Here is a 25,833-nt window from a genome sequence, read left to right as displayed (position 1 = left end):
AAATAACAAGAAATTTCATTAATCTTTCAGTAATGGCAAACAGGGTGGGACTTTTTGTTGTCTTTTGTTTTGGAGTGCTTCTCAGCCCTTAAATCAATCAAGTGCTTTTGAGTCTTGCCTTTGTTTGATTCAAGAGTCATTGACTGGAAACAATATATATGATGTGGTGCTAGTGATTAAAGATTTTTCCCACACCCTTTTGCTACATAGGCACTAAGCTCAGGGCCCTAAATAGGGCATATATATATGTAGATGCTATGAAGTTGGCATTTTGCTTCTGGGGGCACATTCATTGGAAGAGTATTGGTGATTTGGCCAGACAAGACTCTGGGTAGCTGTTGGAGCCTCCCAACTTTGAAAACCCAGATTTCTGTGCTTCTCTCTCTGGTAACTATGTATTGTGATTTGGTCAGACTGATACAAGTCTGTCTTGTGGTTTCTGTTATTCTCTCTGCTTGTAATTCCTGTTTGTATTTTCTCTGAAAGTGCAGGGTGCTGACTTTTTCCCCTGAACTAAGTGAATGATATATGTATGTTTAATTAAAGTAAGATTGTTAACCCCTTAAAGTTGCTTTCCATAGAAAAGCAGATCAAAGAACATGTGCTAGCAGCCCTTCTGTGTGCTGGTGTTATTGGCCTTGCACAGCCACAATAGCAACAAGTATCACTGTTGTTACATTTTCTCAGTATCTTCTCTAGCTACAGCCTTTAGAAGTTTTTCTGGCTCACTGCATTTTAGACCTTCCAAGGCAACAGCATATAGCTCACAGAACAAACATGGCACTAACATTTTATAACACAGACAGACACAGACAAATATGAATGACAGGGAGAGAGGAAGTCTGATATCTTGGAGGTGCTTATTAGAAAACCTCCATCATGAAGAGGTTATCATTACTCCAAGGAAGAGAGGTGGGGAATTTCCAAGGATCAAAACCAACAGGGTGGCCCCTGTATCTATTCAATGAAGTGATTTGGGGTGGCTCTATACACCTCTCCTGGGTGAGAGAGGGGTAAAGAGGGGCAAATGGGGACTGGATCCTACAAACTTTTCTTGGAGCACCCCTAAGGTTGTAGATTTAAAGGGGCAGGTTCCTATCAGGTTAAGTTTTATTTTTGCCTTAAGGGTTGATATGCTGTACCTTCATATATGCATATCTGTCTGCCTTGAAGCTTTACAAAGTGGCCAGCGTTTTTCTGGGTTTTGAGTAAACTGTCATGTAGTCACCATATATGTATAATTACAGAATGAGATTATTTTCTTAATTTCTGATTCTTGATATCTGCTCCAGGAAAGATTTAAACAGAAAAGGTAGAGTAGGGTAATGCCTTGTATGCACTTATTTTTAACTGCTATGGGAACAACATGAGGAAAAATAATGTTAACAACTGTACCTAGCCTTAAACTGTACATAATGAAACTTGCTATTTGAGGTAAAATTTATTGGGACTGTATTTTGATATTATCCTGAGTTTTGGCTTTAGGTACAACTTTCTAAATCATCATCAGTTTGACAAATCATCATTCAAGTGAAATGCCATGTAGTGCTCAAAAGGAGTGCAATCTGAGAACAGTTGCAGGTGGGTGTCTACACCTGGGAAAGGTGAAATGGCCTTACAAAGATAATGACATGATCTTCTTGAGTTAGTTTCTCCATTATTCTAATTCCCCTCTGAAAAAGAAAATTTCCCACATGCTTCTTACGAGCCTGGCTATGATCCCTGTGAATAATGTGGAACCTGCAGAATAACTGATTTTTAAAAAAGCTAACAATGCCTCTTGCCTGGAATAAGACAGAGCTAGGAAAACCTTATTCTATTACACTTATGTCAGGTTAGTCTGCATCCTTGAAGAAACAGTCTAGGAATTGTCACAACCATCTCCCTATATCTTCCTTTCATAGCAAATGTCTATAACCATAAAAGGTAAACTATAAAAGCTTTTTTTAAAAAAAATATAATGAATCTTTTTGTTGCAATACTTAAATGCCTCTGACTTACTAAAATAGGATGCACGTATGAAAGAGCTTAATATTTTTTTTAAATTTTGCTATTCTAAATTTGTGATTATTACTTCTTTCACGTTCCTATCTCAAATAACTAGGTAAATAAGTTCTTAGGCTTGCCATCCATCTCCTTGTTAATGATTATGCATACATGTGCAATATCAGTTCTTCACAGTACCATCTCTTTTCTAGATGAAGTGATGATATATACATATTTATATCCTCAAAGAGGGGCTAGGACAAAGGCACAATGTGATAAAGACATAAAAGTTTTAAGTTTCATACAAACTTTACTTTGAGAAAAGCAACAAATCTTTTCTCAGAAATAGAATGTGCGCGTGTGTGTAGTTGGCTTCTAAGTGTTTTTATTAATAACAATGACAAAAGTATGAGTAAACATGACATTCCTGGATGATATATTTTTAAATATTTTCTTTTTATCATGAAGATAATTAAGAACAAGAATGAAAAAGTAGAGAAAAGCACCAATCATCCTTCAGTTTCAATCAAATATAGATGATTTTTGTTGTTGTTGTTGCTTCTTCTATTCCTTCTGGGATACACAGGTTCTAATTATGTTTTAGTAATAAATTCTCAAAAGTTACTTATGGATTTTACATATAAAATTGTGCTAACAGTGAATGATTTCCCCCATATTTCAAAGTCTTTCTCTGATAATATTAAGAGACAGAAGGACTTCATTTACATGTCAGGACCTCATAGATCTTTTCAACAGTTCTTCCTTCAGTCTGTAGATGACATTGTCCACATCAGGTACAGGGTTCAGGTAAAAACAGAAAAAAACAAGTGGTATGTAAAAACTGAAATTCTCTGAACTCTCAGGTGAATTTTTGGTTCCTAATTTATTATTTGTCTTATAGCTCTGTTGATAATAAAGTTAGTTCTATAAGGCTTGAGCTGGTTTTCACCACATGAACTAGTTACTGGAAGACCAAATTAAAGAGGCTCTATTTGGCCTTACTAAATTGTACTAGGTTGTATCACTAGAAGGTTTTAGCAGCATTATCTAGGGAACCTCTGCAAGTGACTTGGAATCAGGGAAGCAAACCTACTAGGAGGAGCCCTGTGCAGAGTCACCCTGGAAAGGAGGAGTATTCCAGAATGTCAAAGGGAAAATGTTTCCCAGAATGAGATGGCTACATGGAACAGCTAAGATCCAAGAGGAAATAAGCTGTTTAAATGGAGTTTTGGAATGGGTTATGAGGAGCAATATAGAATAAGATCTCAGCTTGTCTCATGTTGGTGACCATAAATGTTTCTTGGTGCTTATATTTACCTAATTAAGTGTGTGATTCTTTGATCTTTGAGATATTAAAGAACTCTCTATCACTAAAACAGGGAAAACAGTGATGGGAACTTTTCATTTTTGTTTCCTATGCTGTTTCTATTGAATATCTGGCTGATTCCTGAAATATGTTTCCTGTTAACTTCACCCAGCTTAAAAAAGACTCATGGAATGATAGTATCAAGGGAAGACTTCTGACATTCCCAACATAAGAAATCAAATGAGAGGAATGGAATACACCATCTTTAAAACCTCCAAAATATTTTATTTGTAGGTGAATTTCCCTAAAACTGAGTCTTAATGATATACAATCCCTTTCTATCAGTTCACCCACTGTGACCTCTTTAAAATGTAGCTTTATAGAATTTATAAGTGTAGGATTTTGCAAACCCAATGTTTAATCTGTAACCTGACTTAGTTTACCTATTGAGTCTGTTTAGGTATGTTTCCTTAGGGGATATATGTGATGAAGTTCTTGTTTAATTAAATTTGTTCAACTTCTATGATATTAAAGAAGCAGAAGATTATCGATCTGTCTTTTTTTCCTTTTTTTTGGAGGGGGGGAAGGTAGGGCAATTGGGGTTAAGTGACTTGCCCAAGGTCACACAGCTAGTAAGTGTATTAAGTGTCTGAGGTCAAATTTGAACTCAGGTCCTCCTGACTCCAGGGCTGGTGCTCTACTCACTGCACCACCTAGCTGCCCCATGAATCTGTCTTAAAAACACTTTTGTAGCCTAAAACAATATATGAGATTGCAATATGGAAAAGAATTTATTCCTCTGCCTGATATAATTTTCCCTATAAAGGCTTATAAGAAACTTTGATTTTTCTTTGTTTTTTAATCTTGAACTTGTGCTTGGGCATATTAAAACATAGCTTTTCTAACCTCTGCAATTTCTGTGTTGTGGTAGATTTGTTTCAGTGGCAGTTACCACCTATACAAGCTGAAAGAGGGAGATATTTCTCTGATAATAGGGTCTATAGGCTTGCCAAGGTTGCCAAGGAAGTCCTGGACACAAAAGAGGTTGGGAACCTATTGCATATAGACTACCAAGAGCTGGATTTCTTACTTTTTCAAACTCATCTTGTCCCAAAATGAGCTTTTCAGATTTCTCCCCAAAACTTCTCTTCCTTGTTGGGTAATGTCCCTGCCTCATCTCTCCCCATCCTCTACTCAGCTATCCAATTGATCTTCCTAAAGCAAGTTTAAATTACCCCTTGATTCAATCAACTCCAATGGCTCCCTATTGACTTTAGGATCAAATATAAACATAAATATAATGGCTCTTAAAGCCCTCATAAACTGGCTTTTTCCTAATTTTGCAGTCTTCATATTCACCTTACTGAGTTTCATGTACTCTTTGATCTGTGACACTCCATCTCCCAATTCCTGGCATTTCCATTGGCTGTCCCTCATTCTCGGAGCACATTCTTCCTCCTCTCCTTCCAGCTTCCCTGACTTCCTTCAAGTCTCAGCTAAAGTCCTAGCTTCTACAAGAAGCTCTTCAAAGTCCTCCTGCCCTCTGAGGTTATCTCCAAGTTACCCTGTATAGCTCTTGTTTGTACATAGCTGTCTTCACATTGTCTCCTCCCTTATACCCTGAGCTCAAGAGCAGGGACTATTTTTTGTCTTTGTTTATATTTCCCCAGCTTTAGCAGAATGCCTAGCTCACAGCGCACTCTTCACAACTTTTTTTGATCTAACAACATAACTTGTGATTTTAATGTTGTCACCTCAATTCAACTCAGCCTCTCCTGTGGAAATCCTGATGTTATTTTTTATTCTTCTACTAGTATGACCATCTACTAGGTGCTGCCAATGATATCTCCAGGGCATCTCTCCTATTTCTCCTCTATTTCAAATTTTCTCTACTATAGGAGAGGTCTTTAGTAATAATCCCTGGGACTATGGTATTATCCCCTAATATGAACTTCTCAACTGAGCGAGACAAGTATCAAGTGTAGTCGTGGCCCCGATGTGTCCGGCTAGGTGCTTTTCCTAGAAGATTCTTATTTTTTTCTATTTTTATTTGTTTTCTTTTGCAAGTCTCCTAGTTTTTTTTCATTTAATGTGACCCTGACCTGTTACCTCTTATAACCATTTACCCCAAACCCATTATTCTTAATGAGGGTACCAACATTCTTCCAGTCATCCAGGTCTGAAACTTCAGTGTCATCCTCACTCTCCACACATATCCAGTCACATTTGTGTGTGTGTGTGTGTGTGTGTGTGTGTGTGTGTGTGTGTAACATGTCTTATATATGTCTCCTTCTAATTCAGGCCCTCATTACCTCATGATTATGACATCAGCTTCCCAGTTGTCTCAGTTCTTCATTTCTCCCCACACGAATCCTTTATACGTTTGCTGAGGAAGTTTTCCCAAGGTATAATTCTGACCCCCACATATACCCAATAAGCTCCAGTGCTTCCCTATTACTTCCTTTTTCAAAACATATACAAGGATATGTTTATTATTTAAAATTTTTCTGTTTGCAAATATTCTGTTTCCTTTGCTTCCATATGCTAGGGAAGAGGTCAGTAAGGCAAATTTCTTGCTGATCTGGGCACAAACAGGGGCCTCCAACATGAGACAGAGGCTGAGAGAAGAGGCAAGAGTTCCAGTGGACACAGCCTCAGGGATCATCTCAGGAGCCCTGCAGAGGACATAGGACAGTCATATGAAAGTCTATGTATGGGTCTGAAACCATAAATAGAACCACTTCTTCCCATTAAGGGCCCCCAAGTCATTTCTGAGGTATAGGCCCCACTGGCAAAGATTGTAGCTATGAGAAGCCTGATCACAACTGGGTAGAAGGATCTCACCTGTTGGTTGTGAACCCTGATTTCCTAGAAAAGGAAGGAAGATAGAGAGACATACAAATACTTGTGAATTCTTGAGTCACAGAAGCAAAGAGCAGCCAGGTTCTGAGCGCTGTGGGATGGGGGCTCCTACCACTGCATAGTCCAGTACTTGACACTACAGAGGAAGCACTTAATTAATACTTTGCCCCTCTAAAACTGTGTGAGTGGATGGGGGGGTGGGGAGAAGAATGGCAGGGGGGAGTATATAAAGAGGGAGGGTGTAAAGGCTGGAACCTGAGACCCCTCCCAAGGCCCTCTCTACCAATGAATATGGGATTCTATAAGACCCTAGAGCCCTGGGATCTGGCCACTTCACTATATTCATTAAGTCCCTGGGGAGGAAGAGATGAAGCTAGAGCCAGATCACCCCTTCACCTCTGGGGACCAGATTTCTAACATAATAAAATATCCTCTCTCCCATGGCGGAGATCATGGAGGGGAGGGGGTCTCAGCACTTTCCCCAGATTATCTCACCTTTCTGACCTCTCTTGTGGACAATGAGGCCAACGCCAAAAGAGATCAGCCCCAGCACAAGGCCTCCAATTCCACTGAGCATCTTAATCTGGGCAGATTCGGACTGTGCTTCTGTGGAGGAGAGACACTAAGGATCAAGACTGTCCCTCCAGGAGCCAGCCCAATGTGGGGAGCAGACAGGTCTGAGGGGAGCCTGAGAAGGAGGCTAAAGCCTGTCTAAGAAATGAAAGGATGCATGTGCTCCTCTACCCGAAGTGGAGCTAGGCTTTGAGATGGATCAATAGGCCAATCACAGAGTCTCAAAGGGAGGCCAGCTCCCAGGGCTGGGGCCAGGGAGGAGGCTGGTAAGATTATAGGTCTCCATAGCTCTTAGTTCAGCACTGTGCTGGAGAAAGGGGGGAGGTGGGGTGGCACCACATGGGGTTTATATTAGCGAAGGGCAGAAGAAAAGAGGTCAAGACACACGCACTGAGGTATCCATGTCCTGAACAATATTAGAATTAGAGAGTGAGGGAGCTGTAGCTCACTCCAGTGCAAAATAACAGGTCTGTGAAGGCTGGAGTGCTCCCCTTGGCAGGTGTAGACATTTCCATGTTAGAGAGTCATTTCCAGCATCACCAGGATCTGGTAGGTCCAGTCTCCATTGCTGATCAGGCCTGTGGACACAACCCCAGCAGTCTCCTCCTGCCCATTCAGGAACCACCTGACCTCAATGTCCCCAGGATAGAAACCACTGACAGAGCAGACAAGCAGGTGGTGGTGTCCCAGGGGAGCCATCTTTGATGGATACACAATCACCTCGGGCTTAACTGGAAGAAAGAAGAAAGACCCTGAGTGAGGAAGCCAGAGCAGGTCTTCCTGGTCCAGCCCCCATCTCTGTCCCCTGATCTATAACCAAGTTCAGGTCTCCTCCACAGGGCCAGAAATGGACATCTTGGTAGAAATTTAAGCTCCCCGTAAGACTAGAAATCTGAACTAGCAGGAAGTAGGCCAAGGAGTCCATGGTGCTGAATTATCACAGCCCCAGCTCATCAGGATTCAGTGACATGGGAAGAATTAGCAAGCAAGTTTCCTTATTATAAATGGATACCTTATAATGGATTATTTCCAAAAGCAGGTCATATGTGAAGATAATAAACGATTTTAAGAAAGATTTCCAGTTCAAATATTAAGAGACGCTATCAATCCACAAAAGAAATTTTGAATCAGGGTAATTGTGGGAAACACCTAGGCCCAGTAGAAATCTGAGCATCTTGACTGAGTCGAAGTGCCCTGGGAGAAACAGAAATATGTCTGGATCCCTGGAGAAAGACAATTTCAGTGATGAGGCCTCAGTTGTAAGAGACTGAAGGTGGAAAGGAGGAAGAGAATGTGGATGAGACAGGAAAGAGCAGAGCATGGGAAACCTCTGCTAAGCTTAGATTCAGGGATAAAAAAGGAACAGAGCAGACTTTAAAAGGTTCATGAAGACTGGGCACTCGGGACCCAGGGGATTTAATTTTGTATTTTTTTAATTAGATTTTTTATTTTTAGTTTACAACACTTAGTTTTACATGTTCTTGAGTTTCAAATTTCCTTCCTTTCCCTCCCTTCCCATCTTGCCCCCCAACATGGCATTCAGTCCTATATAGATTCTACATAGACCCTTGCAAAATCCATGTAGACCTATGTAATGGATAAGAAAGGTCTTGGGACCCAAGTAATGGTAATGTAAATTTGAAGATCTTTCCCACCCATTAATAGGCCCATGTGACCTGCTTATGTCACAGGAAGTCTAAGTCAAATGTGGTGGGAGGAGTTTGCTGAACAAGAGGAATGGGAAGGGTGGAGGAGGAAATGCTCAGAGCAGTTAGAGCTGATGGACAGAGCAGAAGTATGCTAGCTGTTCTGTGTTTGTTGGTGGCAAGGACCCAGCAGAACGTGGGAATGGTTTTGAGATGGAGTTGTTCTCTGCTGTGATAATGTGTATTAATTTCTTTGCTGCTATGATGGATTGGACTTATTGGGTTGGGGATCTGGTTCTCTGCTGTCTGAATAAATGGTTTCCTTCTTCTACCTTCTATACAGAGAGTCTCTTATATTTTGTGATACAGAAATAGATAGGCATAATTACAATTATCATCTATATTGTGGTTATTGCTTTGCTGATACAGCTGTCCAGCACAAGAACCATTTGTAAACTTGCATATTGAATTACCTAAATAGTGCATCTATTATTATGTTCTTTTTATTATTGACATTTTCATTAATAACATTCTGTCTGCCCTTTGTCATCTAATTGAAGATTCGGGATAATTAACAGTTTCCCCTTGCAGTCATGCAGACACCACTTACATAGCTAGGAAATTCCTTAAGGACTTCATTGCTGACTGTGGGTTGCCACTCCCTTTAGGCAGTAATAATTGCACACATTTCATTGGTCACATGATAAAATATTTTTCCAATATATGTATATAATATTCTATGAACATATAAATATACAGTATAAATATAAAATAAACATTATTAATTTATATATTTGAGTATCTGAATTATGAAATGTGTGCCACTATTCTATACATATTATATATAAAAAAACTACTGTATAACTACCATTTTCAAACAGAAGAATTGTAGAAAACAGAAATTCTAATATAAACACACACTTGGGAACAGAGCCAAAAGAGCAGGGTGAAAGCAAGGACATACCCAAGCTCTCTCACAAATTCTTTCAGATACCTCTGAAAAAGTGAATCTGAACAAATTTGAGAGAGATAGAATCCACTAGGAGACAGAGTGTGGCAGATTTCCAACACAGGACAGTCCTGAAAGTTGACAAGAGGGATCTGTTGCACCAGGCTGGGAGAGCGCTGAGCATGCGGAACTACACAGGACCATACTGAAGTACCATACCAGAAGGGGGGCAGGCCCAGCCCACTGGCTGTGATGGCGAACCCCAGGCCTCTCAGCTCAGGATGGGAGTGTGTTAGAGCTAGGTGAGACAGAAGTGCAGAGCCTGTGGCAGCAGCATCAGGTACTCCTGGGGCTATCAGCCCACAGTCTAAAGGTTTAAAACTCACCTTATTGAACTTCCAGGAGCCATGATGACTGAGTAAACTCTAAGACCTCTTATACTTCCCTTGAATAACCTGGAGAATACTGCCCTAGGAAAAATCCTGGAATAGAGGAGCCAGAAGTAAGGGTTCCACAGTCTTTAACTTGGGAAGATAGGGAGATGGGCCCCTCTTGTGGTGATGGAAGGAGACCAGTACAGGAAGGGAGGCAACCCAGCAAGCCTCACCTTAGCAGACCAGAAGGAGTTCCTGAATCCCAGGGGGGTGGATCTGGCAAGCACTAACACCAGGACCCTAGCCTTCACACAGCTGGGGAAATTGGCAGACACCAGTGCAGACTGATCACTGAGGCCACCTGTGCTATTAGCACAGCCCTAGGGGAAGAAGGGACTTCCAGAAGCCATACCACCCCTCCCCTATACCCCACACCAGGAGCTTCAATGTAAGCCCAGGGAAACTCAGAAAGACTTCACTAGGCCTCAGTTCTTGGCATACACCAGCCAGCTCTAGCTCAGCACAAGGTGAGCTGCAGCAGAACATAGCTTCTAGCTGACAAAACCAAAGGCCACAGGACACAAAGCCAGTAACCAGGCCCCTGGCTCCCAATACAAGAAGTTTGCAACAGAGCCCTCTGGGCCCCAGAAGCAGAGATCAACTTTAAAAGCCAGGAAAAAGACAACCACCGTGAAGAAGCAAAGAAATAAAAAAGACCATAGACTCTTATTATTGGAACAGAGAAGATCAAAATATAAATTCAGAAGAGGACAGCATTGACATTATACTCACATCTGAAACCTCCAAAGGGAACATGATCTGGTCTCAAGCCAAAAAAGCATTCCTGGAAGAGCTCTTTAAGGAGAGGATTTTAAAAGCCAAATTAGAGAGGTAAAAGAAAAATTACAGAACCTAACAGGAGAAAATAACTCCTTGAAAAGTAAAATCGGCCAATGGAAAGAGAGATGCAGAAGCTATCTGAAAAACATTATTTGTTAAAAATTAGAATTGGGCAAGTAGAAGCTAATGGCTCTATAAGGTGCAAGAATCAATGAAACAAAATTTAAAGAATGAAAAAGTAGAAGAAAATGTAAAATATCTCATTAGAAAAACAACTGACCTGGGGAATAGATCCTGGAGAGATAATCTAAGAATTAGTGGTCTTCTGGAAAGCCATGATGAAAAAAAGAGCTTGGACAAGATCTTCTAAGAAATCATTAAGGAAAACTGCCCCAGGGTCCTAGAACTGGAGGTAAAATAGTTATTAAAAGAATCCACTGGACCCCAGAAAGAGATCCAAAATTGAAAACTCCAATAAATATTGTATCCAAATTCAAGAATTATCAGGTCAAGGAGAAAATACTGCAAGCAGCCAGAAAGAAACAATTCAAATATCACAGAACTACAACCAGGATCACAAAGGACCTTGCAGCTTCTACAGTAAAAGATTGGAGGGATTGGAATATGATATTCAGAAAGGCAAAGGAGCTTGTACTACAACCAAGGATCAACTATACAGCAAAATGAGCATAATCTCAGGCAAGGAGATGGATATTTAATGAAATAAAGGAATTCCAGACCTTTGTAATGGAAAGGCCAGAGCTCTAAGGAAAATTTGATATTCAAATACAAGACTCAAGAGAGGCATAAAAAGGGTAAACAGGGGAAAAAGGAAAAAAAATCTTGTTATTCAACTAGGGCAAATTGTGTACACACCTATATGGGAGGATGATATTTGTTAATCTTGGGGATGGTATAGTTAGCATGATATCTAAAAGGGATATACACAGACAGAGGGTGTGGGCATAAACTAACTGATGTGATGATAAAAAACTTAATTAAGGGATGTAAAGGGATTGTAATGGGATAAGAGGTAAGGAGGGGGCAGAAAGGGGTAAATTACATCACATAAAGAGGCACAAAAACATATTATCACGGGGGAAGAAGGGAGGGAGAATAGCAATATTTGAGCTTTACTCCCATCAGATTTGGTTCAAGGAGGGAATAACACTCTGTAAAGTACAGAAATCAAACTTGCCCTACAGGCAGAGGGGAAAGGAGAAAGAAAAGGTGGGGTGGTTAGAAAAGAGAGAAGAAGTAGTAAGGGGAAAGGGTAAGATAAGAGGGATGGGGCTGACAGTGAGGGACTATTGAGGTAGATAGTGGTCAAAAGCAAAACTCTTTTGAGGAGGGTAAGGGAATAGGGAGAAATAAAAGCAGAAATAAGGGGGAAATAGGGTGGAAAAAGACACATATAATAATCACAACTGTTAAAGTGAATGGGATGAACTCTCCCATAAAACAGAGGTAGATAGCATAAGGATTAAATACAAAAACTCTACAATATGTTGTTTACAAGAAACACATTTGAAACAGGGGGATACAGACAGGGTAAAGGTAAAAGGGTGGAGTAGAATATATTATGCTTCAGCCCAAGTAAAAAAAAAAGCAGGGGTAGCAATCTTAATCTCAGACAAAGCAAAAGCAAAAACACATCTATTTAAAAGAGATAAGGAAGAAAACTATATCCTGCTAAAAGGCACCATAGACAATGAAGTAATGTCATTTAACATATATGCAACAAGGGTTATAGAATACAAATTCTTAGAAGAGAAGTTAAGGGAGTTCCAGGAAGAAACAGAGAGCAAAACTACACTAGTGGGGGACCTCAACCTCTCCCTCTCTGAACTTGATAAATCTAACCTCAAAATAAACAAGAAAGAAGTTAAGGAGGTGAAAAGAATTTTAGGAAAGGGAGATATGAAAGACATCTGGAGAAAACTGAATGGGTATATAAAGGAATATATTTTTTTCTCAACAGCACATACACAAAAATTGACCATGTAGTAGGGTATAAAAACCTCACAATCCAGTGCAGAAAGGCAGAAATGGTCAATGCATCGTTTTCTTATCATGATGCAATAAAATTTATTTGTAATAAAGGACCATGGAAAGATGGACTAAACATTAATTGGAAACTAAATAATCTAATCCTAAAGAATGAGTGGGTCAAAAAACAAATCATAGGAAAAATTAATTTCATTCAAGAGAGTGATGATAATGTGAAAACAGAACTTATGGGATGCAGCAAAAGCAATTCTTAGGGGAAGTTTTATATCTCTGAATGCTTACATGAATAAAGAGAAAGAGGAGACCAGCGAATTGGGCATACAACTGAAAAAGCTAGAAAAAGAACAAATTGAAAATCCCAATTAAATACCAAATTAGAAATATTGAAAACCAAAGGAGAGATTAATAAAATTGAAATCAATAAAACTATTGAACTAATAAATAAAACTAAGAGCAGGCTTTATGAAAAAAACAATAAAATTGATAAACCTTTGGTCAATTTGATTTAAAAAAAATAAAGAAGAAAACCAAATTACCAGTATCAAAAAAGGGTGAATTCAGCTCCAATTAAAACAATAATTAGGAAGTATTTTGCTCAATTGTATACTTATAAATTTGATAATCTTAGGGAAATGGGTGAATATTTACAAAAAATATATAAATTGCCAAGGTTAACAGAAGAGGAAGTAAAATTCCTAAATAACCCCATCTCAGAAAGAGAAATTGAACAAGCCATCAATGAACATCATAGGAAAAAATCTCCAGGGCAAGATGGTTTTACATATGAATTCCATGAAACATTTAAAGAATAATTAATTCCTATACTGTATAAACTATTTCGGAAAAAAGGCAAAGGAGTCCTACCAAATTCTTTATTTTTTAAATTTAATTTATTTAATATATTTAGTTTTCAGCATTGATTTTTACAAGAGTTTGAATTACAAAATTTCTCCCCATTTCTACCCTCCCCCCCACTCCAAGATGGTGTATATTCTGGTTGCCCCATTCCCCAGTCAGCCCTCTCTTCTGCTAGCCCACTCCCCTCCCATCCCCTTCCTTTCTTGTAGGGCAAGATAAATTTCTACACCCCATTGCCTGTGTATCTTATTTCCTAGTTGCATGCAAAAACTTTTTTTTTTGTTTTTGAACATCTGTTTTTAAAAACTTTGAGTTCCAATTTCTCTCCCCTCTTCCATTCCCACCCACCCTCCCTAAGAAGTCAAGCAATTCAACATAGGCCACATGCGTATCATTATGTGAAACCTTTCCACAATACTCATGTTGTGAAAGATTAACTATATTTTGCTCCTTCCTAACCTATCCCCCTTTATTGAATTTTCTCCCTTGACCCTGTCCCTTTTTGAAAGTGTTTGTTTTTGATTGCCTCCTCCCCCTGTCTGCCCTCCCTTCTATCATCCCCACTTTTTTATCTTCTTCCCTCTTCTTTCCCATGGGGTAAGATACCCAATTGAGTGTGTATGGTATTTCCTCCTCAGGTCAAATCTGATGAGAGCAAGATTCACTCATTCCCCCTCACCTGCCTCCTCTTCCCTTCCTACAGAACTGCTTTTTCTTGCCACTTTTATGCAAGATAATTTACCCCATCCAATCTCTCCCTTCCTCCATCCCTCAATATATTTCTCTCCATCCCTTAATTTGATTTTATTTTTTTTAGATATCATTCCTTCATATTCAACTCACCCTGTGCCCTCTGTCTATATATATCTACATGTATATCCACATACACACACACACACACACACACACACACACACATATATATATATATATATATACACACATATATACATACATATGCACACACACACATATATATGCATATTCCCTTCAGCTACCCTAACACTGAGGTCTCATGAATCATACATGTCGTCTTTCCATGTAGGAATGTAAACAAAACAGTTCAACTTTAGTAAGTCCCTTGAGATTTCTTTTTCTTCTTCTTTTACTTGATTACCTTTTCATACTTCTCTAAAATCTTGTCTTTGAAAGTCAAATTTTCCATTCAGCTCTAGTATTTTCACTAAGAAAGCTTGAAAGTCCTCTATTTTATTGAAAATCCATATTTTACCTTGGAGCATGATACTGAGTTTTGCTGGGTAGGTGATTCTTGGTTTTAATCCTAGTTCCATTGACCTCCAGAATATCATATTCCAAGCCCTTTGATCTCTTAATGTAGAAGCTGCTAGATCTTGGATTATTCTGATTGTGTTTCCACAATACTCAAATTGTTTCTTTCTGGCTGCTTGCAATATTTTCTCCTTGATATGGAAGCTGTGGAATTTGGCAACAATATTCCTAGGAGTTTTCTTTTTGAGATCTATTTAAGGAGGTGATCTGTGGATTCTTTCAGTTTCTATTTTACCCTCTGCTTCTAGAATATCAGGGCAGTTTTCCTTGAAAATTTCTTGAAAGATGATATCTAGGCTCTTTTTTTTGATCATGGCTTTCAGATAGTCCAATAATTTTTAAATTATCTCTCCTGGATCTATTTTCCAGGTCAGTGTTATTTCCAATGAGATATTTCACGCTGTCTTCCACTTTTTCATTCCTTTTTTAGAATATCTTGATTTCTCATAAAGTCACCAGCTTCCACTTGCTCCAATCTAATTTTTAAGGTAGTATTTTCTTCAGTGGTCTTTTGGACCTCCTTTTCCATTTGGCTAATTCTACCTTTCAAGGCATTCTTCTCCTCATTGGCTTTTTGGAGCTTTTTTGCCAATTGAGTTAGTCTATTTTTTAAGGTGTTGTTTTCTTCAGTATTTTTTTCTGAATTTTTTTGGGTCTCCTTTAGCAAGTCATTGATTTGTTTTTCATGGTTTTCTCGCATCATTGTCATTTCTCTTTCCAATTTTTCCTCTACCTCTCTAACTTGTTTTTCCAAATCCTTTTTGAGCTCTTCTATGGCCTGAGACCACTTCTTGTTTTTCTTGGAGGTTTTTGATGTAGGATCTTTGACTTTGTTGACTTCTTCTGGCTGTATGTTTTCGTCTTCTTTGTCACCAAAGAAAGATTCCAAAGTCTAAGACTGAATCTGGTTCCGTTTTCTCGGCCTGGCCATGTTCCCAGACAACTTACTTGACCCTTGCGTTTTTCTTGGGGGTATGACTGCTTGTAGAGCAAAGAGTACTTTGTTCCAAGCTTGAGGGGATGTGCTGTTGTTTTCAGAGCTATTATAGCCAGCTCTGCCACACCAGTACTCCTCTTTCCGCAAGGACCCCCAACCCGGACTGGACTTAGATCTTAAGCAGGCTCTTCACTCCTGCTCTAATCCCCCACTTAATTCCTCCCACCAGGTGGGCCTGGGGCCAGAAGCAACAGCGGCTGTAGTTCTGTAGCTGCACCACCTCTGCCACACCCAGGGCAGTGGCTGAACTGCCAACTCCTTTCACTCTGTCCCCCTCAGCTTTTCCCTCTAACCTTCTCTGTCGTCTTCGATGTTTGTGGGTTGAGAAGTCTGGTAACTGCCACAGCTCACTGACTCAGGGTGCTAGGGCCCGCTCCACCTGGCTCCTGGTCTGGTTGGTCCACATGGCCCACACTGGGCTCTGCTGCCCACCTGCTCTGTGCCCAATAGACCTTATCAAGCAACCATCCAGGCTGTCCTGGGCTGGGGCCCTGCTTCCCTCTGCTATTTTGTGGGTTCTGCAGTTCTAGAATTTGTTCAGAGCCATTTTTATAGGTTTTTGGAGGGACGTGGTGGGGAGCTCACACAAGACCCTGCTTTCCAGGCGCCATCTTCATTCAGTTCCCTGTATATTTTAGAAATGAGGCCTTTATCAGTGACACTAGTTGTAAAGATTTTCTCCCAATTTTCTGCTTCGCTCCTAATCTTTGTTGCATTGGCTTTTTTTGTACAAAAAATTTTAAATTTAACATATTCAAAATTATCCATTTTGCATTTTGTAATGCTGTCTGTCTCTTGTTGTGTAATGAATTCTTCCCTTTTCCGTAAATCTGATAGGTAAATTATTCCTTGCTCTCCCAGATTGCTCATAGCATCAGCCTTTATTCCTAAATCATGAACCCATTTCAACTTTATTTTGGTATATGGTGTAAGATATTGTTCTATGCCAAGTTTCTACCATAGTATTTTCCAATTTTCCCAGTAGCTTTTGTGAAATAGTGAGTTCTTAGCCCAGAAGCTGGATTCTTTGGGTTTATCAAAGAGTAGATTGCTATAGTCGCTGATTACTGCGTCTTGTGTACCTAACCTATTCCACTGATTCACAACTCTGTTTCTTAGCCAGTCCCATGTAGTTTTGATTAGTGCTGCTTTATACAGGAGTTTAATACCTGGTGTGTCCAGGCCACCTTCCCTAGCATTTCTTTTCATTAATTCCCTTGATATTCTGGACCTTGTGTTCTTCCACATGAATTTTGTCGTTTTATCCAGCTCTATAAAATAATTTTTGGTAGTTCAATTGGCATGGCACTGAATAAGTAAATTAATTTAGGTAAAATTGTTATTTTTATTATATTACCTTGGTCTCACCATGAGCAACTCATGTTTTTCAATTTGTTTAGATCTGACTTTATTTGTGTGAAAAGTGTTTCATAATTGTGTTCATATATGCCCTGGGTTTGTCTTGGCAGGTAGAGTCCCAAATATTTCATAGTGTCTACAGTAACATTAATGGAATTTCTCTTTCTATCTCTTGCTGTTGGGCTTTATTATTAATCTATAGGAATGCCAAGGATTTATGTGGGTTTATTTTATATCCTGCTACTTTGCTAGAGTTATGTATTATTTCAGGTAGTTTTTTACTTGATTCTCTAAGTAAATCATCGTATCATCTGCAAAGAACAATAACTCATTTTCTTCTTTTCCTATTCTAATTCCTTCTATTTCTTTTTCATTTCTTATTGCTAGAGCTAATATTTCTAGTACCAAATTGAATAATAGGGGTGATAATGGACATCCTTGTTTCACCCTTGATCTTACTGGAAATGCATCTAGCTTATCCCCATTACTTATAATGCTTGCTAATGGTTTTAAGTACATGCTGCTTATAATTTTAAGAAGACTCTATTTATTCCTATGCTTTCTAGTGTTTTTAATAGAAGTGGATGTGGTATTTTGTCAAAGCTTTTTCTGCATCTATGATATGATATGATATGATCATACGGCTTCTGCTAGTTTTGTTGTTGATATGATTAATTATGCTGATAATTTTCCCAATATTGAACCAGCCTTCCATTCCTGGAATAAATTGATAAGTTGCTGCAATCTTTTTGCTAACATTTTATTTGAAATTTTAGCATCAAAATTCATTAGGCAAATTTGTTGACAATTTTCTTTCTCTGCTTTTACTCTTCCTGGTTTGGGTGTCAGTACCATATTTGTGTCATAAAAAGAATTTGGTAGGACTCCTTCTTCACCTATTTTCCCAAATAGTCTATAAAGTATGGGAATTTAGTATGGGAATTAGTGCCACATTTGTGTCATAAAAAGAATTTAGTAGGACACCTTCTTTGCCTATTTTCTCAAATACTCTATAAAGTATGGGAATTTAAATGTTTGATAGAATTAACATGTAAAACCATCTGGCCCTGGACTTTTTTTCCTAGGGAGTTCATTGATGGCTTGCTCAATTTCTTTTTTTTCTGAAATGGGGTTATTTAGGTATTTTACTTCCTCTTCTGTTGACAATTTTGTTTTTGTAAATATTCATCCATTTCCCTAAGGCTGTCAAATTTATAGGCATACAATTGGGCAAAATAATTCCTAATTATTGTTTTAATTTCCTCTTCATTGGAGGTGAATTCACTCTTTTCATTTTTGATACTGGTAATTTGATTTTCTTCTTTCTTTTTTTTAATCAAATTGACCAAAGGTTTATCAATTTTATTGTTTTTTTTTTCCATAAAACCACCTCTCAGTTTTATTTATTAGTTCAATAGTTTTCTTGATTTCAATTTTATGAATCTCTCCTTTGGTTTTCAGTATTTCTAATTTGGTATTTAATTGGGGATTTTCAATTAGTTCTGTTTCGAGTTTTTTCAGTCACATCCCCAATTCATTGATCTCCTTTTTATCTATTTTATTCATGTAAGAATTTAGAAATATAAAACTTCCACTAAAAACAGCTTTTGCTACATCCCATAAATTTTGGTATGTTTTCTCATTATTCTTATTCTCTTGAATGAAGTTATTAGTTGTTTCTATGATTTGGTCTTTGACCCACTCATTCTTAGATTATTTAGTCTCCAATTAATTTTTAGTTTATCTTTCCATGGTCCTTTGTTACAAATAATTTTTATTGCATTATGATCTGAAAAGGATGCATTGATTATTTATGCCTTTCTGCACTGGATTGTGAGTTTTTTATGCCCTAGTACATGGTCAGTTTCTGAGTATGTGCCATGTACCATTGAAAAAAATGTATATTCCTTTTTATCCCCATTTAGTGTTCTCCAGAGCTCTATCATATCTGCCTTTTCTAAAATTCTATTCACTTCCTTAACTTCTTTCTTATTTATTTTGAGGTTAGATTTATCAAGTTAAGAGAGGGGGAGGTTGAGGTCTCCCAATATTATAGTTTTGCTGTCTATTTCTTCCTGTAATTCCCTTACCTTCTCTTCTAACAATTTGCATGCTATACAATTTGGGGCATATATGTTAAGTGACGATATTGCTTCATTGTCTACGGTGCCTTTTACCAGGACATGGTGATCTTCCTTATCTCTTTTAATTAGATCTATCTTTCCTATTGCTTTGTATGAGATTAGGATTGCAAATGTTTTTTTGGGGTGGGGGGTGTTTATATTTATTTATTTATTTGTTTGTTTAACATATTTAGTTTTCAGCATTGATTTTCACAAGAGTTTGGATTACAAATTTTCTTCCCATTTCTACCCTCCCCCCATTCCAAGATGGGCGTATATTCTAGTTGCCCTGTTCCCCAGTCAGTGCTCCCCTCTGTCACCCCACTCCCCTCCCATCCCCTTTTCCGTTCCTTTCTCGTAGGGCAAGATAAATTTCTACACCCCATTGCCTGTGTATCTTATTTTCTTGTTGCATGCAAAAACATTTTTGTTTGTTTTTGAACATCTGTTTTTAAAACTTTGAGTTCCAAATTCTCTCCCCTCTTCCCTTCCCACCCACCCTCCCTAAGAAGTCAAGCAATACTACATAGGCCACATGTGTATCATTATGTATAACCCTTCCACAATACTCATGTTGTGAAAGACTAACTATATTTTGCTCCTTTCCAACCCATCCCCCTTTATTGAATTTTCTCCCTTGATCCTGTCCCTTTTCGAAAGTGTTTGTTTTTGATTACCTCCACACCCATCTGCCTTCCCCTCCATCATCGCCCCATTTTTTTTATCTTCTTCCCTCTTCTTTCCTGTGGGGTAAGATTCCCAATTGGGTATGTATGGTATTCCCTCCTCAGGCCAAATCTGATGAGAGCAATGTTCACTCATTCCCCCCTCATCCGCCCTCTCCCCTCCTCCCACAGAACTGCTTCCTCTTGCCACCTTTATGGGAGATAATCCATCCCATTCTATTTCTCCTTATCTCCCTCTCTCAGTATGTTCCTCTCTCATCCCTTAATTTGATTTTATTTCTTTTAGATATCTTCCCTTCATCTTCAACTCACCCTGTGTGTCTGCTCTCTCCCTCTCTCCTCTCTCTCTCTCTCTCTCTCTCTCTCTCTCTCTCTCTCTCTCTCTCTGTATATATATATATATATATATATATATATATATATATATATATACACACACATAGATATATACATACATACACATTCACCCATATATATACATAAATATATATGTATGCATATTCCCTTCAGCTACTCTAATACTGAGGTCTCATGAATCATACACATCATCTTTCCATGTAGGAATGTCAACAAAACAGTTCACCTTTAGTAAGTCCCTTGCAATTTCTTTTCTTGTTCTTTTTCTAGATTACCTTTTCATGCTTCTCTTGATTCTTGTGTTTGAAAGTCAAATTTTCTATTCAGTTCTGGTCTTTTCACTGAGAAAGCTTGAAAGTCCTCTATTTTATTGAAAATCCATATTTTGCCTTGGAGCATGATACTCAGTTTTGCTGGGTAGGTGATTCTAGGTTTTAATCCTAGTTCCATTGACCTCCAGAATATTGTATTCCAAGCCCTTCGATCTCTTAATGTAGAGGCTGCCAGATCTTGGGTTATTCTGATTGGGTTTCCACAATACTCAAATTGTTTCTTTCTGGCTGCTTGCAGTATTTTCTCCTTGATCTGGGAGCTCTGGAATTCGGCGACAATATTCCTGGGAGATTTCTTTTTGGGATCTATTTGAGGAGGTGATTGATGGATTCTTTCAATTTCTATTTTGCCCTGCGGCTCTAGAATATCAGGGCAGTTCTCCTTGATAATTTCTTGAAAGATGATATCTAGGCTCTTTTTTTGATCATGGCTTTCAGGTAGTCCAATAATTTTTAAATTATCTCTCCTGGATCTATTTTCCAGGTCAGTGGTTTTTCCAATGAGATATTTCACATTATCTTCCATTTTTTCATTCCTTTGGTTCTGTTTTTGTAATATCTTGATTTCTCATAAAATCACTAGCTTCCACTTGCTCCAATCTAATTTTTAAGGTAGTATTTTCTTCAGTGGTCTTTTGGACCTCCTTTTCCATTTGGCTACTTCTGCCTTTTAAGGCGTTCTTCTCCTCATTGGCTTTTTGGAGCTCTTTTGCCATTTGAGTTAGTCTATTTTTTAAGGTGTTGTTTTCTTCAGTGTATTTTTCGGTATTTTTTTGGGTCTCCTTTAGCAAGTCATTGACTTGTTTTTCATGGTTTTCTCGCATCCTTCTCATTTCTCTTCCCAATTTTTCCTCTACTTCTCTAACTTGCTTTTCCAAATCCTTTTTGAGCTCTTCCATGGCCTGGGACCAGTTCATGTTTTTCTTGGAGGCTGTTGGTGTAGGCTCTTGCACTTTATTGACTTCTTTAGGCTGTATGTTTTGGTCTTCTTTGTCAGCAAAGAAAGAATGCAAAGTCTGAGACTGAATCTCGGTGCATTTTCACTGCCTGGCCATATTCCCAGCCAACTAACTTGATCTTTGAGTTTTTCAGTGGGGTATGACTGCTTGTAGACTAGAGAGTTCTATGTTCCACGTTTGGGGGGGAGGTGCCAGCTCTGCCACACCAGCACTGCTCCTTCCCCAACCCCCAACCCGGACTGGGCTTAGATCTTCGCCAGGCTGTGCACTCCTGCTCTGATCAGCCACTTAATTCCTCCCACCAGGTGGGCCTGGGGCTGGAAGCAACAACAGCTGTAGCTGCTCCACCTCTGCTGCCCCCGGGGCTGGAAGCCGAACCTCGAACTCCTTCTACTCCCACAGCTTTTCCCACTAACCTTTTCCGCAGTCTTTGGTGTTTGTGGGTTAAGGAGTCTGGTAACTGCCGCAGCTCACCGATTCAGGGCACTAGGGCCCCCTCCGCCTGGCTTCTGGTCTGGATGGTCCACGCCATTCAGGCTGGGTTCTGCTCCACTCCATTCCCAGCTCCCAGCTCCCAGCTCCCAGCTCCCAGCTCCGTGCATGAAAGACCTCACCCAGCGACCATCCAGGCTGTCCTGGGCTGGAGCCCTGCTTCCCTCTGCTGTTTTGTGGGTTCTGCCGTTCTAGAATTGGTTCAGAGCCATTTTTTATAGGTTTTTGGAGGGACTCAGTACAGAGCTCACACTAGTTCCTGCTTACCAGCCGCCATCTTGGCTCCGCCCCCAACTGTTTTTTTTTACTTTAGCTGAAGCACATTGTATTCTACTCCAGTCTTTTACCTTTACCCTATGTGTATCCCCCTGTTTCAAATGTGTTTCCTGTAAACAACATATTGTAGGATTATGGTTTTTAACCCATTCAGCTATCCACCTCCGTTTTATAGTAGAGTTCATCCCATTCACATTCACAGTTATGATCATTATCTGTGTCTTTTCATCCATCTTATCCCCCCATTTATGCTTTTATTTCTCCCCTCTTCCTTCCACTCCTCACAATAGTTTTGCTTTTGACTGCCACCTTCATCAGTTTATCCTTTCTATTGATTTCCCTGCCTTATCTTCCCCCTTTCCCCTTGCTACTTCTTCCCTTCCTTATGACCCACCCCCCTTCTTTCCCCTTACCCCTCCTACTGCCTGTAGGACAAGTTTGACTTCTATACCTCTCAGAGTATGTTATTCCCTTCTTAAACCAAATCAGATGAGAGTAAAGCTCAAATATAGCTCTTCTCCCTCCCTTCTTTCTCTCTACTATACTAAGTTTTTGTGCCTCTTCATGTGATATAATTTACCCTGTTCTACTACTTCCTTACATCTTCTCCCAGATCCATCCCTTTGCATCCCTTAATGATGGTTTTCATCATTATATCAGTTATTTTATACTGACATCCACAATCTATGTATATGCTTTTCAACTGTCATAATAACTGTACTATTCTCAAGGTTGACATATATATATATATATATATATAATGGATATAAACAGTTGGCCTTTATTGATTAACAAGGTTTTTCCCCCTTTTTACCTTTTTATGTTTCTCTCGAGTTTTGTATTTGAAGATCAAATTTTCCATTGAGCTCTGGCCTTTTCATCAGGAAGATCTGGAATTCTCTTATTTCATTGAGTGTCCATCTCCTTGCCTGAAAAATTATGCTCAGTTTAGGTGTGTAGTTGATCCATTGTTGTAGTGCAAGCTCCTTTGCCTTTCGGAATATCATATTCCAATTTCTCCTGTCATTTAATGGAGAAGATGAAAGATCCTGTGTGATCCTGACTGTAGATTCTAGGAAGTCTGTTCTCTTTTTCCAACAAGAATAATTAGTTGTTCAAAGAGAGTTTTAAATGAAACCCCTGCCTAGGAACTGGTGGCGTAGTTCAGTCCTGATCCAGATTGGTTCTTGCACCTCAGAGGTTGCCCAATCCTGGAGCACATAAGCAAGCACTTAAGTTCTTCTTCTGGAAGTTTTAAGGGCAGTTCCTATGAGCTGGGGAGCATCTTGACTGCCATTGCTCTGTGTTGATGGTCCTTTCCCTGTCCTCAGTATGCTGTTTGTGTGGGCAAAAGTTATGATGATGACCCTGCTGGTGTTGAATTCCAATTTGGCTGCAGGCAGAGACAGCCCAGGTTAAGTACACAGCAGTAGCTCCCAGGACACCAGAGGCAGAGAATAAGAGAAATGTTCCTCTCTATATGGCTCAGACCAAACAAAGGCCAGGAGTAGCCTGGGACTTGGCAGGAAAGGAAGGTGGAAGAAGCTAGTCTCTAAAGTCCCAACATCCTATTCCTATGCTCCCCTTCACCCTTTAACCCACATTCCAGCTGTACTCTTGCTTCCCCTTCCTTTCACTGTCCCTAAATTCATTCATTCTCAGGGATTCTAAGTCTCTACTCTCCCCATCAAACTCCCACCTAAACCTTCCTGTCCTTCTAAGCACCTTCCCATAGATGCCTCATTTGCTAAACTGAAGGACAGAACTTGCCTATTTTGCTTACTCCTCCCTGGAAGAATTGGAGGATTTGAAAGCATTGTGTGAAGGCAAGGTGTTTTGGATCCATCCCTAGCCTTACAGTTAACATGGTAATTGCAGGCATTTTTCTTATGCATCCCCCTGAGACAGGTCAAAGGCAAACTATGAGCTAGAGCAACCAAAGGGGCTGACGAAGGGTGGAACTCTACACAGAATAAATTAAAAATAAATACAAGCTAATTTAGGGAGGGAAGGCAATAACATTTCTGGGGATCATGAAAGACTTCATATAGAAAATGGTGCTGGATCTTTGTCCTGAAGGAAGTCAGGGACTCTAAGAGGTAGAGATGAGGAGAGGGTACATTCTAGGTAGAGGAAACAGTCAATACACAAACATGGATACAAGTGATGGAATGTGAAGGGATATCGTAAAAAAAAAATAGTTTGGTGAAACCATAAAGTTCAGGGAGGAGAAGAATGTATATAATGAAATTGGAAAGGTAGGCTGGGGCCACATTGTCAAAAGTCCTCCATCCTCAAAAGGGAGCCTTCTGGGCCATGACAGAAAGTCCAAAAACCAGAGCTGGCTTTGCAGGTAGATAGTGATCAGATCAAAGGCCCATTAATTTTTTTCCCAAACATCTCCCCTACTGCCTGTCCTGGCTCCCAGCCTGGCCACCTCCTCCTTAATCAGGTCAATCATCTGCCTTGGATCCAACACCCATGCTGTATCTAAGAAACCCTTCAATTTCTTTATGCTTGCAGCAGGACAAGCTTCTGCAGAAAATGTCCTATGTGTATTTCCCATTGCCAGGGGCTGGGCCTGAGTCAGGGAGCTGTCCAGGGTAGAACAGTCAGGTCCTGAAAAAGGGAAACCCAAGCAGTGAGATCTCAGCCTCAGCAGAATGATGGCTTCTTGGACAGTTCCTGAGATTCAGTCAAGCCTAGAGGCAGCCATTAGTGGATTGAGGATTCAAAGTAGAAATGTTTATTAATTAACAGTGCTCAGCCCTGTGCTTGGGAGTCTGAGGAATACAAAGTATCAGGGAAAGCCCCACCCACATGAAAATGTAGTTAATGATCCAAGTCCTACCTGAGTGTGATACAGAGGGGAAGTATAGGAAAAGTGGAAAGCAGGGGGATATTCCTATGGCATGGGATGGGCAAGGAAGGAGCAGGTAGGATCTGAACTGGGCCAAGATTTGGAGAGAGAACTCAGGTTCTGTATCAACCAATGTTCCTTCACTATATTAGTTCTCACTTGTGTGGTGTTTAAAGGCTTACAAAGTGTTTTTTTACAAATATTATCTCATTGTCAAGGCAACTGTGGGAGGTAAGTGCTATTATTATCCCCATTATATAGGTAAAGAAACTGAGGAAGAGAGAAGTTAAGTGACTTGCCTACGGTCACATAGCTAGCAAGTGTCTGGGGCTGAATTTGAATTTAAATCTTCCTGATTCCAGGTCCAATGCTCTATCCACAAGAGCTCCTAAATGTCTGCTTCACTTGAAAATTACAAATAATATCGTTCAAAATCTCAATTTTCCAAAGGGTCATTAGCTGCCAAGACCTCAAATTATAGAGCTCCTTGCTTTCAGTTAGCTTCTGAAGATTGGTGATGGCATTCTCACATTCTTACCTCCTCTTTTGGGACCCATGAAGCTCTCCTAAAATATGGAAATTACAAACATAATATGATGATGATATCCCCTATATAAAGATTGGAATGCACCCTTCTAAGGTTCCTTCAAGGACAGAATTTTAGTATGCTACACTAAAATAACTCCAAGCTTCAAGTT

At 39.4% G+C, this 25,833-nt stretch overlaps 1 pseudogene; it reads right to left on the bottom strand.

Annotated features, from left to right (window-relative positions):
• Nucleotides 1-5,953: 5,953 nt before the first annotated feature.
• On the bottom strand, nucleotides 5,954-25,692 carry LOC118857867 (annotated as a pseudogene).
• Between the last annotated feature and the right edge of the window lie 141 nt (nucleotides 25,693-25,833).

Source organism: Trichosurus vulpecula, chromosome 7 (genome assembly GCF_011100635.1).
Source record: "Trichosurus vulpecula isolate mTriVul1 chromosome 7, mTriVul1.pri, whole genome shotgun sequence".
In the NCBI taxonomy this organism is placed as follows: domain Eukaryota; kingdom Metazoa; phylum Chordata; class Mammalia; order Diprotodontia; family Phalangeridae; genus Trichosurus; species Trichosurus vulpecula.
Note: the sequence above shows the minus strand (reverse complement) of the source record. Positions and strands in the feature narration are given on the sequence as shown.